Raw genomic sequence first — 16,439 nt, 5'->3', positions numbered from 1 at the left:
ATGTGTGCTTTTGTGGTGTATGTGGCAGTGTATGTGGCAGTGTCTCTGGGGTTGGGGGGTAAAAAGATGAGAAAGCAAACAGAACAGGCTGGACAAAGAATGGAATGATCAAGATGAATGGGGGCTCTAACTGGATCCATTTTGCCATGGTTCCCCCCACGCCCAGGCCCTCAACCATCACATGAGACTTCAGCAACGCACCACACAGAATCGATTAGTTCAAAGATATGCCACATGGAACTGATTTGTTAAATATCACCCTTCCCTTACCCTCAGCCTCCAGCATACGCCCTTAGAGTAGTACAGGCAAGGAAGACCTAATGATTGGGAGGTACTCCCAACACTTCTCCAGGGCAGAATTCTGGCTTGTCCAAAAAGGGCTCTTCTTTTAAGGTTTTGGGGAAACTTTAAAAACTGAAATTTTTATTAGTATTGGCGATGTTTGGAGCAAATTCAGCTCCAGATGCTGCATGGTTGAACACAGGAGGGGTTCCACCAATTGCCCCAATGTCTTCCATTGTAGCAACCTGGCCAAAGTGGTCAGTTGGTGGTGGAGTCAATCCCAAGGTTCCATCTGGCATCATAGTGGCAGGTCCTGGAGGAGCTGAGGTACCAGCTGGCACTGGAGCAGGGGACGTGGCACCTCTGTTGTTGATGCCCATAGCACCTCCCATAGCCATCTGGTCCACCATATCTCCTGTTCTCTTGCATCAGGGAATGTTCCCTTGAATCCTTCCTACCGCGGCCGCATCTTTTCCTCATGCACCTGCGCTCCAACTCCTGCCTGAGCTCCAGCTGCTTTCCTTTCTGCACTTCTTGGTTGTGCAACTCTTCCATCTTCCAAAGTTCTTCTAGACGCCTCATCAAATCCAGTCTCATTAGCATGACCCGGCACTCATGGCGAGTAGCCTCTATCTACATCTCCAGCTTCTCACCAGCTTCTTTGATGTTGAGGTCCACTTGGTTCTGCTGCTTTTCCACCTCAGTGAGTGCCTTCCAGCGCATGGCCTACTCATACTCAAAGGAGCCTCATTGCACAAATCTGGGTGGCTGTCTTGCTCCTTGTGAAATTGCTGGTTCTTTATAACCAGCTTCTCTGGAAGTCCCTCTTCGTCATCCAACTGGTCTATGGGCTCCACTGTCACGGGCCGAGGAAATGTAGTTGGCAGGATGGAAGCTTCATTGCACCTATCCAGAGCTTTCTGAGCCGTTGGCTTCCCTGAGAATTCAGCAATGCCTTTTCCTGAGGGCCTTCCTCCATCACCCACGGTGACTTCAGCCCACCCCTTCCACCTGACCAAACACAGAAAAGGCTTCCTCCAGGAGTTCATTGGAAACATACCGAGGTAGGTTTCAGACCAGAAAGGATGCACTATCGCAGGCAAAGTGCACGCGCAGCTGCTCTCCACGGAGTGGCACGTGATCCAGCTCTGCTTGGGTAATCTCTGCTAGGGTTCGTGTTTCCAAGCAGATAAAGCCAAAGCCCTATCCTGTGAATGCAGACTTCGCCTGCCTTCCCTTCTATCTCAAATAGTTTCCTCATCTCCTCCTCAGTGATGTCAGGAGGAAGATTGCCCACAAAGAGGCAGCTACGTTGGGTGAAGGTCTTCTCTCCTGGTTTCCTAAAATCCTTCAGGTCAAGAGTCAAGCCTTCATTTGGGCTGCTGGCTTGTTGCCCATGTGTAGGTACTGGTGGTGGTGGTGGCCGCTGCTGCTGCTGGTGATGCTGACGATGCTTCGTTGGACTATGGTTTTGCTTCTCCAAGTTAAAGGTTTTATTTCTCTGCATATGTGCACCCTCTATCGACTGTTCTACCCTGAGAGTAACAGCAATGCTACACAGCGTCTGCCGCGCCAAGACGGATTACTAGAAAATGTTTAAGTGACATGAACAGCTTGCGTTGGTTTTCACATCATGTTTCAGTGGAACAGTGGGGCTCTAGACTGATAGAACATCTACATGGGGATCAGATTTTCTAGATAATACCACAGATGTGCCACTGGGGTATCTACACAGCCAGGGAAGTTCTAACTGGCCACGTTGCCCAAACAGTGAGTTATTTCTATTTAAAATTAGGAGAGGGACATCTGGGTGGTGCAGTTGGTTAAATGTCTGACTCTTGGTGCCAGCTCAGGTCTGATCTCAGGGTCAGGGGATCAGGGCTCTGCACTCAGATCAGAGTCTGCTTGAGTTTCTTTCTCCCTCTTCCTCTGCCCTTCCCCCCGCCCCCGTGCTCTCTCTCTCGCTAAAATAAATAAATAAATCTTTTTCAAAATAAAATTAGGAGACGGTCTCCGCAATAGGAATCAGTGAATCCAAGTCAGGAATCATTGAGTAGGGTGCTTTGGGTTTGTATTTTTAAGATCTTTCTCTACATGGTATACTTTTTTCCACTACAGTGTTTTGAATTTTAAAAAATACAAAGCAGAATCAAATTTCTATAATTTGACTGACTAGATTCTAGGTAGGAAGAATAGATTCTACCTACAAGTTACAGGGAATTCAGGCAGGCAGGCGAGGGATGGGCATTTAAGAGAGTTTCCTGGACACGGTGGCACAGACACTGAATCTGGAAGGGTGGTGGGTGTTTGACAAAGAAATGCGAGAACAAGGCTCTCAGCCCGGCTAGTGTCCTGGGCGGGAGACACACTGAGCACTACAGTAGGAGGCTGAGAACACAAGCGTGCCCATCTGACTGCCACTCACACGGATCAATGTTTAATTTCTTTGGGCCTTGGTTTCCTTGTCTGTAAAGCAAGGATAATAATGCCAACCTTAGTGTGTTGTTACAAGGAGGAAAGGTGATGCTTTCTGTAAAGTGCTCAGCACAGCAAAAGCACTCCACAGAGTGACTATGCTGATTGTTATTATTACTAATGGAAACTAAAGCTGTTTCAGTACGAAAGGACCAAAACTTTATAGAGAGTTTTTGAAACCACTCAGAGGAGTCAAGAAAAATGCAATGCACAGGATGGATTAAAGAGAAGAATCAGACCCCAAGAGGTCAGTTGTGAGGCTGATGTGAACCAGGTGAGAGGTGGTGCTTTCCTTTCCTGGAGCTGCTGTAACAAGTTACCACTAACTCGGGCACTTAAGACAACAGTAACACACTGTCTCAAGGTACTGCAAACCAGAGGTCTGAAATCAAGGTGTCAGCAGAGCCACGTGCTCTTCCTCTTCCGAGGCTTTCAGGGAGGATCTGGTCCTGCCTCATTCAGCTTCTGGTGGCTTGGCTTGGCTTGCTCTGGCGTGCGGCTCTGTCCCTCCAAATGTCAAGGCCAGCATCTTCGAATCTGTTTTCTTCTCATCATCTCCTGTGACATCTATCAAATCTCCCTCTGCCACCCTTTGATAGGGGGAGATGTGATTGCACTTAGGCCCACCCAGATAACCCAACAAAAGCTCCCGGTCTCAAGATCTTCACCTGGATTCCATCCTTCGCCATTCACAGGTCTGCCTTTTAAAGTAAGCTATCTATCACAGGCTTCACATCTTTGGGGGACAGTTTTCACCCCACTACAGGTGGTAAGCACCTAGAGAGAGCAGATTTTCTGACGCTCCTGGAGCTCCCAACGACTGGCATATTAACCCCTGGTGCGCTGGATCCCAGATGAGTGGGGAAGGGCTGGCCTGGGGTGAGGGAAGCACTCGCCAGTAGCTATTTGCCAGCTGGGATGGCTTTACCAGTACAACCTAGCAGAATATTAAGCCTGGAGAGAAAGAGGCAGCTGTGAGAGACTTTCTACAGGCAAAATTGTTGGGCCTTGTTATGAAACATGAAACTCAACAGACATCATGTAAAGAGAAATATTGACAAGGGATAGGAGAAGGAAAATGTTCACCTTTAGCCCAGAAGGCTGACCAATAGCCTGCCTAGTTCCAATGAGGATCAAATACATGCTGGTTGCTACATTCTTTTTTTTATTATTTTTTTATTTTTTGGTTTTTATTATGTTCAGTTAGCCAACATATTGGTTCCTGGAGTCCAGAATCTCTCATAGTTTGTTTCCCTCTCTGATTTCTTCCCATTCAGTTTCCCCCCCTTCCCCTGTGGTCCTCCATGCTATTCCTTATGTTCCACATATGAGTGAAACCATATGATAACTGTTTTTCTCTGCTTGACTTATTTCACTTAGCATAATCCCCTCCAGTTCCATCCATGTGGATACAAATGGTGGGTATTCGTCCTTTCTGATGGCTGAGTCATATTCCATTGTGTGTGTGAACCACATCTTCTTTATCCATTTGTCTGTTGAAGGGCATCTCAACTCTTTCCACAGTTCAGCTATTGTGGACATTGCTGCAATGAACACTGGGGTGCATGTGCCCCTTCTTTTCACTACGTCTGTAGCTTTGTTGCTGCATTCTTAAAGGATCTCATGACTGCCTGTACATCTGACCAATAATCAATATCAAACTGAATGATAAGCACCAGAGAAATCTTGCAAAAGTTTAGTTTATGGGTAGAAATTTGAAGAAGACATTGATGATCTAATACTCTCTGCACATCCCACCTCCCCCCCCAACACTAAGCATATAACCCTCAGCTTCATACAGCAAAAAGTGCAGCTCTTTCTGCTCAGGGGCCCTGTCCCCGTGCTACTTAAACTTACGAAGTTGCACCACACAACGTCTCAAGAATTCTCTCCCCACAACAACATCCCTATCCGTGAGAAAGATATAAAGGCTTGTTTTCCAAGCCATCCAACACCGAGGCTTCCAGGATGGGTTCCAGCGTCGTGTTCTGGGTCCCAGTCCCTGATACCGCTAGAACAGCAGAGGACCCTGCCTGGCAGACATTAATGAATTCATTTCTCAGGCGTCAGCCCTGGTGAGGATCCTGGTGTGAAGCTGCCAACAACGGCAGTGTGTCAGAAGAGACTATTTGCCAAGCTCCCGCAAACACGCAAACATCACTAAACCCAGGGGACTGCTCTAAATTAGGAGAAAACAGGTTCTTTCAAGACAGTGAGTGCCCCTGCCAGAAACTACTAATAGAGGGCTGCTTTTCAGTACCGTGTGAGCTGATTAGGAGGCTGATGGGTCCTAATTAGAATGTGAGGTTTATTCATCTGTAAACTTGCAAAAGGAACGCTCTCCAGGGAATGGGAATCAGAAAGAATTGTTGTTTCCCACTGGCCTGGCTTAACAAAAAACAAAGCAGTCTACCTCTCTGTTTTTCCTGGTAAGTGGGTAGACTGGAAGAGAGATGATTTCTTGATGATCCTTTTCAAATACTTATTAGACATCAGGACAGGCTTCAGTGATCTAGCAAATCAGCTTCTAGTATTTTCAATGAGAAAATGATATGAACGCTCATTAAAAGTGCATAATTTGACCCATAGGCCAGGAAATCGAGAACTGGGGTCGGCAGGGCAACTTAGACTCCATTCTTTGCATAGATGAGTAATCATGATAGGGACTGTATGCTTGATCAGAAAAATCTCTAGTGAACACTTCTGAATAGAATAAGATGGGTGCAATTTGCATTTATTGCAAAAGTGGGGTTTGTTTGCTATAAACATGAGATAGTAATAGCAGGTTGTGGTAAGGCCGGGCCTCATTCCACCCACCCCTGCCTACACATGATCAACATAAATTTATTTATTTTTGCTGTTATGCAAATATGGGAAACAAGCTCAAAATTCAATAGACTCACCATTGAAGAGCAACTGAGTCCTGTTCTATACAGACACCCACTAAATGTCACACAGATTAAGAAAAACAACTCTTGCCTTCCAGGAGTTAACAATTTAACAATCAACTTTTCATTGCCTAGGCAAAAATTATTTCCATTTCATTACATTCATTTGTTACAGATGCTTACATTTGATTTCTCAAGAGAATAGGAATAAGACTGCAGAAAACGCTTCGACCTATATTTTCCGAATCCCTATCTCTAGCTAATCCCAGAAGTCCCCCTTCACAGCTGAACACTTCATTGGTTCTGTTTTTTTCTTAAGAAATGTGTAATAAATCCCAAGGATCAGAACTGTTTAATACTTAGCCACACACTTTAATGAAATGCCCTAAGGTTAGACCAATTGTATTGCCAATCAGCAACTCCATCTTCCTGCATTTAGACACGCCCAAACTGCCTTCACCTCCAAATATCCCCCGACATCTACTCCTGGCAAAGCTTGTCCTGGCTGAATGAAAATCAGTCACAGGACAAAAGAGCGGCCAGCAAGAAGACACCTGGCCCTAATTTAGTTATTTTTCACACTCCAACAAAAAAGGAAGGTGGGACTGAGTCTGAGTCTTGACTACAGTAAGAAATGAGAATGAAGCAGGATAGCAGTCATTAGAAGAGCCCCCAAATCGCCTACTGCCAGGAATGCAATTGACCAAGGGCCCAGGGCTGTGCTCTGAAATCCCTCACCAAGCTTCTCCACAGGCCCGCATCCCCTGGCTGCTCCCGTGGTCACCAGGCACAGCAGGATACGAAGGCAAGCCTTTCGGTGGGAAGTACGGGGCTCTTCTGGCCGGAAGGTTTGCCCAAACTTACAATTGCATTGCCATCTATAACACTTCCTCCCTGGGGTCAAACTTGCATGAGAGTCTGATGGTTTTTCAAGCCTCTCCCGGCTTCCTCCCCTCTTTCTTTCAAGCATTTCCCCTAATAAATTTCTTGCACTTTTAACGGATCTTGGTAACTGCCTCTCAGAAGACATGGACTAACATAAGTGGGGGATCCACCAAGAGGAAGAGAAAGCAGCTGGGGGAGGAGGGAACAGGAAACATAGTATTGGTTTAAAGACCAAACTCACTTCCCGAAATACGTTCCACGATCTGTGCCTTTAACGAAGCTCACTCAGTGGTCACGGTGATGGCTTTATAATCTGCCTACTTGGTCAGGCTGGACTACATTTCCCAGGATTCCTTTCCCTCCTGTGTTTCAGGTTAGTATGAGCGCCAAGGTACATTCTCTCGCGAGAGTTGGAAGGAGGCACGGGGCGATTGCCATCCCGTTGCTTGCAAGCGCTGCCTGCTGATCACCGCCTTCATGTTCAGGTGAAGCTGCTGGTGGGCCCGGGGTTACCCTCCCTTACCACTGGGTCTCGCTTCTTTTAGTTTCTCTGCATCCTATGGCGGATGTATCCTTGTTCAGCAGTGTGACACAGGGCCTCAGCTTCTGCAGGGTCCCTTCATCGAGAAGGTCAAGAGGAACAAACAGGACGTGGGTTTCAGGCAGCCCACGTGGTGTTCCAGGTCCTGCTTATGGGGGTTCTAGCCTTCCCTCGTGAGTTTCCCTTCTTGACTGCCTTGCGGATTTCAAGCGCCAACATTGGTCAAGACAACCTTGTGGAGAGTGCCTGGTAAGGCTTCCGTAATTGTGCAAGTCCGTTCCTAATAATTCACTATATATTTTTCAGTCATAGATACACGTACATACATACATACATATATGGGCTTCATGGTTAAACCCTGAGTGATGCACTCGATAGGTGCCCTCTCGCCACTTTTCTTCAGGGCAGCGGTACACATTCGGAAGTGGAATTGGCGCCAGGGCTTCAAAGAAAGCTCTGCTGCTTTAGACAGACTGGACTTCAACAACAGAGGAAGGTAGAACTGCATTGTGAAGACAAGTGTGCATTCCCAGCCCACCTGGCAGAGGGGCAAGAATCGTGATGTGCTTTTGTATTTTAAACTAAATTATATCCAGCTTTGTGTCCTTACCTCCCTAGCTGGGAGGACGTTCCAAAGCAGTTATTATTGGGACGCTTAGCACCACCACCACTACCCTTACTACCTCCCCATTGTATAGAACTGGAATCCCAGGGCTCACAGAAATGGACTGGAACCTGGTCCTTATAGTCCTGGGTGGTTCTGTCACTTCCTCCGTCTTGTTTCCCAGGGCCAGTTGTGACAAGCATAGCTACCACCAAGAAGCCATTCAGTCCGCTTCAGCCTAGGTCCCAAGGTTTCAAAGCCAAGAAGTCTGGTGATAAGTTCCAGAGAGCCGTATACCACATCATCAGAGGTCCTGACACCCTGAGGCGTGCATGGGGCAGGTACCCTCTCCTCCACCCACAGAACCTTACATCCTACAAGTCTCAGAATCCAGTTCTCCTTGGGTCCACCTACATCTCTACCCACTCTTCACCTCCTGTAACTTTCTGCGATCCAAACTAACAGCTTGGATGTCATGTGCCTCTTTTCCTTCTGTGATGATAAATCTGTAAATATTTCTTTTTAAAAAATTTTTAATCTATGGAATTAAAAATCAAAATAACTTTTATGCTAAGTGAAGTAAGTCTGACAGAGAAAGACAAATACCATATGATTTCACTTATATACGGAATCTAAAAAACACAAAAAACCAGACTCTTAAATACAGAAAACACACGGGTGGTTGCCAGAGGGGAGGCAGGTTGGGGGAGGGGGTGGGGAATGGGCAAAAGGGATTCAGAGGTACCAGAAAAATTAGGATAACTTTGGTTGGAAGGATATAAGTAGAAATTAGAGGGATCACAATGTGGGGGCTTTTGGGATGCAGACAATGTGTTATTTCTTCATCTGGGTGATGATGATAATCCATTGACCTGTACATTTATGATTTATGCACTTATCTTCATGTATTATACTTCAGTCTTTTAAGGCTTAAAAAAATCCAAATGCTAAAAAGGTACACGGTAAGAAAGAAAGAAGGAAAGAAAGAAAGAAAGAAAGAAAGAAAGAAAAGAAAAGAAAAGAAAAGAAAAAAAAGAATCCCACAGGAACATTCTATGCCCCATTTCCCCTCCACAGATGAATATGCATTTAGGGAGTTGCCTCCAGTAACTTGTAAGCATCGGTAGTCTTTAGTGCTATTCTAGTTCTCCTTCCAGGCACATGGTCTCATTGCATTTCCTGGCCCTCCTGAGGTTGGATGGGGTTGTGTGACTAGTTCTAGCCATGAAAATGAAAATCTAGAAATGATGTGTGCCACTTCTGGGCTGGGGCATTCATTGGCCAGAATGAGATCCTCTGGACTTCTCTTTTCCTCCTGCCATAGTGACATGCCGTTTTTTAGTTCATGTTCTCCATCAGCTTTGGTCTCAGAGGGATTATGACAAGGGGCCAATTCATAACAGACACAGGCAAGAGGAATGAGCAAGAAGTAAATGTTTGATGTTCTAAGCCACTGAGATTTAGAGATTGTTTGGTAACACACTGATTGATAGTGGTACCTCCTGGGAGGGGGGTGTGTGTGTGTGTGTGTACGCATGTGTGGTCTGTATATCTCTGGAGAGTACATCACTACAAGAAAGTTGAAGTAGAAACAGAAATATGAGAGGAAATATGCATGTAGTTAATGTATTTTCAGCTTTATGTATAGAAACCCAAACTGAAAACTGCTTGCACAATAAGACTATTGCTAATATAAGAGAGATATGGTGATTCCAGAACTGGTTAGTTCAGCTGCTCAACTGTGTCATCAAAGACCCAGGTTCTTTCCTCTCTGCCATTCGTGGTGTGTTGGCTAATTCCTGTTTTGGCTACAGCAGATTCTTGTAATTCATTCCCTCCTTCCCCTCCCTCCCCTCCTTCTCTCTCTCTCTTTGTCTCTGTCTCTGTCTCTGTCTCTCTCTCTCTCACACACACACACACACACACACACACACACACGTCCAGAGACAAATAAGAGACCAACAAAATGCCGAGAACGACAAAAGCCAACCAAGCCTATTCAGGATATTATCATTTTAGCAATTCTGTGATGGTGATTTGAAGTCTCTTCTAGTGGTTGCTATATTTGTTATTAGAGCTTTTCAGGCAATGTAAAGTGTTCTTTTGTTGGGCAACCACAAAATCGAGGAGGACCTGTGACAGCCAAGGATAAAGAAAAGTGACAGAACGACATTTGCTATTTCCAGTACCTTGACGGTGCCCAATGCTGAGCTGTGTAGTTTTGAGCTAGTTACTAACATCTCTAAAGCTTACTCTTCTTCTCCCCGCTATAAAGGGATTAACCATTGTACCTTCATCCCAGATCTGCCGTGAGACTTTCGTGAATTAATGCATATAAAGTGCTTAAGCAGTTTCTGGCACATAGTAAATGCTGTAGAACCAGTAGCTATTATCATTATAATAGGGCTTTGGGGAGAATTAAATAAGTTAATGCATGTAAAGGACTTAGAATAATGTCTGACATGTAGTAAGTAGTCAATAAATCTTTGCTGCTGCTACTACTGCTATTATTATTATTATAGCTTTAAATAAGATTGCAGAAGTTAAGGAGGGTAAAATATAGAGAGTCAATCCTTTAAAAATGAACGTATCAGTAGGAAGTACCTTTGTCATCTTAATTATCATGAGCAATAATAAATTTTCATTGAACACCTCTCTGTTTACTGGAGTAAACTAATCAAAAAGAAGGCATCATCCCAAATATGCTCTAGGAACTTTCCAAGAGACCTGAATTGTGCAAAACATCTCTTTAAAAACTTCCTATAAAAGACAGAACTACCCAGGAGATATTTAATTGAGGCTTACTGCCATCAGCATATTTCCTGTTGGTGAGTTTATAATACTGAATATATTTTTATGTGTTGTTTATGTGTTGTTTATAGTTCATTAAGATGCTTTATATTATCTTACTGTTTTAAAAAATGAAGCTTAGAAACAGTACCATTTGGGCTGACCATACAGTGTGTAGCTTTGGGATTATAACCAAGTGTTTTTTTGTCAAGCCCTAATATCTGTACTTAATGGTGGAGATGGCTCTGTGGCCCACAAGAAACAGAAGGAAATGAAGAAATGCACATTTATTAAGTGCTTATTGTGTGATGGTTACTTATATGTTATTTTATCTAATCCACACCACAATCCTGCTTTGTGATATTATCATCTCCATCTTTCCAGGTGAGGGAATTGAGACATAGAAGTTATGCAACTTAAAAAGAGCAGGAACCAGGAATTGGACAATGGAAGATCAGAGATCAGAGAACATATGGGGTAATCCAGGTGTCTAAGGGATGGATATTGTACCCAGCTACCTCTGAGGGGTTGCAACTCCCTGCTGTGCTAGAAAGGCTTGACATTTAGCAAACAACTCCAAACTTCGTAAGACAGTGTGTAAAAATGCATTGACAGGAGCAGATGTGCATTTCCTGTTTTTGAATATGATTCTGAGTGGGCATTAATAAATGCTTCCTGGCATTGCTTACAGGTGTAAAACTAATAACAGAGTTGGATCTGATTAGGAAAGTAAAATCAGAGCTCTCGGTGTTCTTGTGTCCCACCCTGGGATAGCTTAAATCAAAAAGCAGGGGGTGAGGGGGCGGCCCTACCATCTTGTCACCAAAGAAGCACTCATTAACCAACTAATGCAACTTAAAACAGTACATTGTCATCTAAGGAATAAACAAGCATAACAAATAAAAACAGAAATATTTGGGGGCTGCCTGGGTGGCTCAGTAAGTTAAGCATCTGACCCTTGATTTCGGCTCAGGTCATGATCTCACGGTGGTGAGATTGAACCCACATCAGGCTCCACACTCAGTGGGGAGTCTGCTTGAGATTCTCTCTCTCTCTCCCTCTGCTCCTCCTCCCCTCTCTCTAAAATAAATAAATCTTAAAACAAAACAAAAAAAAAAACCCAAACATTTTTTGAGCTCTCTGATCTGCTTGCCATTCTCTAGGTTTCCTGGGCTGCTGAGGTCGAGAGTAATTGTCTCGTGGAGCATTGTGGTGGAAAGTAGCAGTGAACAGGTAACAACAGCGAAATGGCCTCTAATAATGGGACTTTGTTTTTATTTTGATGTTTTAACTTTCCATTTTGAAATAATTTGAGACTTAAAAGTCTTTCAAAAATAGTATGGAAAGTTCACATAATACTTCTGACCCTGCTTCCTCTAATGTTGACAAATTATAAAACTGTAGCACACTGTCAAAGCCAGGAGATTGATATTAGTTCAATGCTATGAACTAAACTATACACCTTATTCCAGTTTCATGTATTTTACATAACAAGAAAAATTTCAGGGACCAAACCTTGAAGAGAGAAGATGCAGAAATGAAAACGTATGTGTGTGTGTTTGAAATGGTCAGTTTAATGTACTGATTTTTCTTTCCTTGAAAAAAATTGTCTTTAATATATTTATTATATTGTTCAGTTAAAAAAAAAACCCTAAATTACCAGTATGATTGTCTTTTCTCTTCAGTAGGCACTTTCCCAAGGAAATAGTTTTGTTAAATTTAGCAAAAATTAATGCAGGATATGTAGTTAAATTTGAATTTCAGGGGCGCCTGGGTGGCACAGTCGTTGAGCGTCTGCCTTCGGCTCAGGGCGTGATCCCGGCGTTATCAGATTGAGCCCCACATCAGGCTCCTCTGCTATGAGCCTGTTTCTTCCTCTCCCACTCCCCCTGCTTGTGTTCCCTCTCTCACTGGCTGTCTCTATCTCTGTCAAATAAATAAATAAATAAATCTTTAAAAAAAATTTGAATTTCAGATGCAGTGAATAGTTTTTTTGGTGGTGGTGGGGTTTTTTTTGTTTTTGTTTTTTTAGTATTACTGTGTCCCATGCAATATTTGGGACATACTTATGTTTAAAAATTATTTTTGTCTCTTTGACATTCAAATTTAACTGGGCTTATTGTATTTTGTCTGGCAGTCCTATAGGAAGAGAATGTAAAGATGGGGAGTGGAGCTTAGTGTCCTGCACCTGGGAGGAGGGATGGCAGGACGTCTTCAAGGTAAGAAGATGAAAAAATTACTTCTCCAACATTCTTCACCGTGTTGTGCTAGAGGAAGAATTTCTCTCTCAGAGGGTAAAAAGTAGCTGCAGGGAAAGCAAACCCATTAAACTATTTCAGGAGCTATTTAGAGTTATTTCAGAAAACTATTTACCACAGCTGTTACCTGGGCCTGACCTACCTCAACCAGACCTAGTATGTGGGGAAGGATATGAAGGGGTAAAATGGGGGTGAGTGAGTGGAGCAGGTGGGCAATTAAGCATGGAGGGCCTGGAAATGCATAGGGAAAAGCAAATGCTCTCAGTAGTAAAAGCAGCATAAAGGGACTGGCCTTTTCCCTGCATTGCCCTTAAAAGAAATAAAACAGTGGGCCTATTCAGGTGCTAATAAAACTGAAAATATGCCTGTCCAGGCCAGTGCCAATTTCCTATTACTGCCTCTTAGGCCCAAGGTATCGTCCTAAACAGACTACTCAAGATCTACTTCCAGTGAGCTTGCTGCATGCTAGTTCCAGCATAAAATTTCTGGACTCCAAAGCAGTAATTTAGGACACAGCATAAAAAGCATCCTGAGGCTTTTACCAGTGGAAATCCCATAATCTGACAAGTCTACTTTGTCTGGGAAATGTTGGCTGCTGCGTTACTTAAACCCTGTCACCAGCAATGTGCAGTCTCCAGCTCGGTGGCAGGGGTCTCTTCCCCTCCCACTCCATTCCCCTGCCGGGCCCCGACACTGCACCCCCTCCACCCTGGATGAGAGCAGCTGGCCAAGCTCAGAAATTCACCAGGGTGCCCTGGAAGGGCCCTTCAGTCCCACGTGCAAACTGCCGCTACCACCTGGGAACTGCCCATCATTGGAGCACATGCCCTTCAGGGTCCTCAGTGTGCTTCTGTTTATCATTTCTCTTTATAAATCTTCTTGTTTTTCCACCTGCTTCTGCTAGTTCCTTTGGAAGCCCTAGCTTTTAGTGATTCGCTCCCACCATATGTGTTGACATGTATTGATGATGCAGGTAGGCCAGGTCTGAGGACCCAGAGGGGGTCCCTCAGGACCACCCAAGAGGGTCCTTGGCTACATGGAGGGTAGAAATCAAACACAAGACAGTTGGAAGTGGGAGCAGAGCTTATTGAAGTTGTAAGGAGAGTGCAGATACATACTGCCTGGGAGACAGAAAGGGAAGGAGAGAGTGTCTCATCTTTGCTTGGGGTCTTGGATTTTTATTGAGGGTTGTGGTCTGGTCTACATGTCTTCTCAGGGATCCAGGAACCACTTAGAACAAGGACAAAGATCTAGGTATCTGTGATAAGTCACTTATTCCTTGGAGCCAGGGGTCTTATCATTGAGGTGTCTAACACTGGTGCTCTGGAATATGCACATGATGGCTTTGTCCTGTCATTCTTCCCCGGTCCTTCCTTCGATGTTATCTGCTGTGCTGGAAGACTCTAAAGAACTCACTAACTTCTTGTCCCTTACTAGGAGGACATACTCTCTTTGCACCGTGAGGCATGTGTAAAGTGGGGGTGCAGGTCCTTGCAAGAATAGAAGCAGGAAAAAGAGAAAAAAGCAGATTTTTACGGAATCCTCCCGCTTCCCTGTCTCATTGACATCTAACCTTCACAATAGTTCTTGAAAAGCCTTTCTGCTGCAGAGAGACTCCTAAGGCATTGTGGGTAGTAGAAAGAACATAGGATCTTGAGGCAGAAAACCTGAACTCTAGCACTAGGTTTCTCCCTTACTCCCTATATGACTGCAGATGAGTTAATTAACCTCTTCAGATTTCCTGTCTGTCAAAATGGATACAGTTCTTCTGGCTTACCTCACAGCTTTGTTACATGGAATAAAGAGAAGGAAATGAGAGTGCTTTGTAAACTATAAACCTGCTGTGCCAATAATAGCAAACATTTCTCAGTATCCTTCATGTGCTAGGCATTGAGTTTAGGTGCTTACCTGTTGAATTCTCCCAGTAACCTCACATGGTAAATACTGTCATTCCCATCTTACAGATGATCATACTGAGGCCCAGAGAGCTTAAGTACCTTGCCAGAGCATCATACCGGGAGTAAATGGCGGCCTTGGGATTTGAACCCAAGTCATCGGGCAGCCATGCCTACTTACCACTCTGCTGAGCTACTTCCTGGTGTAATTAATGGATTAAAGTCAATGTTAAAAATTGAGGATAAAGATACTCTTTCCCTGGCTTCATTGGTGCCCTCGCCTTGGGCTCTCTTCTGTGACCCTGTCCTTCTGTGCCCTTAACTGTAGGTCCCACGGTGAGGCTGACTCGGAGGAATCAGAACCACTCACTGCTTATCTAATATAGACACATTCTTAAGGACAGGAGTTCTTGTGGATTCTGAAGATTATTTCCTTGGAACCCCACTTTGAGAAATGCCAGTGTGTGCTAGCCAAAACAGTGCTGAACCTGCACTCAGGAAATCCAGTTCTCATCCTGCCATCGCCATGACCCAGGGCGTTATTGTTGCCTCAGCTGTAAAATGAGATAGGCCAGATCAGTGCTCCGAGGGGCCATAAGCCCAGTGGGGGCAGGAGCATGACCTAAATGAGTCTCCAGACCTGGTGAAAGGTAACAGTGAGTAGCAGCGACCTCAGTTCACTGTGGCCATGAGGGACTGCACTGTCTGTTATCATCTTCCGAGTTTTTAAGAGGAGCCTGACATTCAAGACTTCATACAAAAATCTATTGATTCTACAAAAATCTATTGATTCTATGTGTTGGAAATGAGTACAACAATGTTTAAAGCACAGAGGAACCAAACAAAAAACACCTCCATGAGCCAGAGCCATGGCTGGAAAACTGGGTCGAGATTCTGAACAAGATCAAGGGTTTTCAAGCCGCTTCCACTGAAGAGTTCCACAGAGCTTTTGTAAGGGTTCTGTGGCTGTTGGCGGAGGCCAGCTCTTCTCCCATTTCAACCAGAACAGCTCTATCTGCTTTTCTGGTGACATCCCACAGATTTGTTTTAAGAATAGTTCCATGGCTAACAACTAAAATAGTTGGTATTTAAGGGCGCTCATCTGCAGCTTGCGTGGTAGGTGTAAACAGAAAGGTCTTTATGGGGGCGCCTGGCTGGCTCAGTCAGTTGAGCGTCTGATTCTTGATTTTGGCACAGGATGTGATCTCAGGGTCGTGGGATCAAGCCCTGCGTCGGGTCCCACGCTCAGTGGGAAGTCTGTTTGAGATTCTCTTTCTCCCTCTCTCCCACTGCTCGCTCTCTCTCTCTCCTAAATAAATAAATCTTAAAAAAAAAAAAAAGTCTTTATGGGGTGCTTTAAAAAAAAAACAAAACAATTCAGTGGGTCCAGACAGCTGGGACAAGAAGGTGTTTGTCCCTTTCGGCGGCAGCAACTCACTGCTGTGCTTCTGGACATGCTGTTTTGGTGGGCGCAGTGTTACTAGGCACCGCTGTGTTTCATTACAGCCGAAGTGTTAGAAAGAAAAGGCTGGCTCTGAAGAAACACCGAGTTCAGCCAGCGAGCCTGTTTCAGGCCCTGTCAGGTTCTTTGAGCTTATTTCGCAGCAAATGGTGGTGGTGGTAGCTTTCCCGAAAATGGCTCCCTAAAAAGCAATTAGTCTTGAAGGCAATTTCTCCTGGCTAATAAAGCTCTTCTTAGACCTTTAACTGCCCATGTGTTTATTCTGTGGAGAAAGAAGCTGGCATGTTCGGGAACGCGTGCAGCAGAGAAGCTAGAAGTGACACAGCAATACTAGAGTCCAGGAGCCTCCCCTGGAAACG

At 44.5% G+C, this 16,439-nt stretch overlaps 1 long non-coding RNA gene and 1 pseudogene across 1 annotated transcript; one reads left to right on the top strand and one right to left on the bottom strand.

Annotated features, from left to right (window-relative positions):
• Nucleotides 1-407: 407 nt before the first annotated feature.
• On the bottom strand, nt 408-1,804 carry LOC123801540 (non-POU domain-containing octamer-binding protein pseudogene; annotated as a pseudogene).
• Nucleotides 1,805-11,626: 9,822 nt separating this feature from the next.
• On the top strand, nt 11,627-14,876 carry LOC123801538 (uncharacterized). Its single transcript, XR_006782259.2, has 3 exons — nt 11,627-11,698; nt 12,603-12,684; nt 14,688-14,876. It is a non-coding gene; the product is annotated as an uncharacterized LOC123801538 (long non-coding RNA).
• The last annotated feature ends 1,563 nt before the right edge of the window (nt 14,877-16,439 follow it).

This window comes from Ursus americanus, chromosome 32, assembly GCF_024610735.1.
Source record: "Ursus americanus isolate L20-20 chromosome 32, mUrsAme1.1.p, whole genome shotgun sequence".
Taxonomy (NCBI): domain Eukaryota; kingdom Metazoa; phylum Chordata; class Mammalia; order Carnivora; family Ursidae; genus Ursus; species Ursus americanus.
This window is presented reverse-complemented; position numbering and strand designations above follow the sequence as displayed.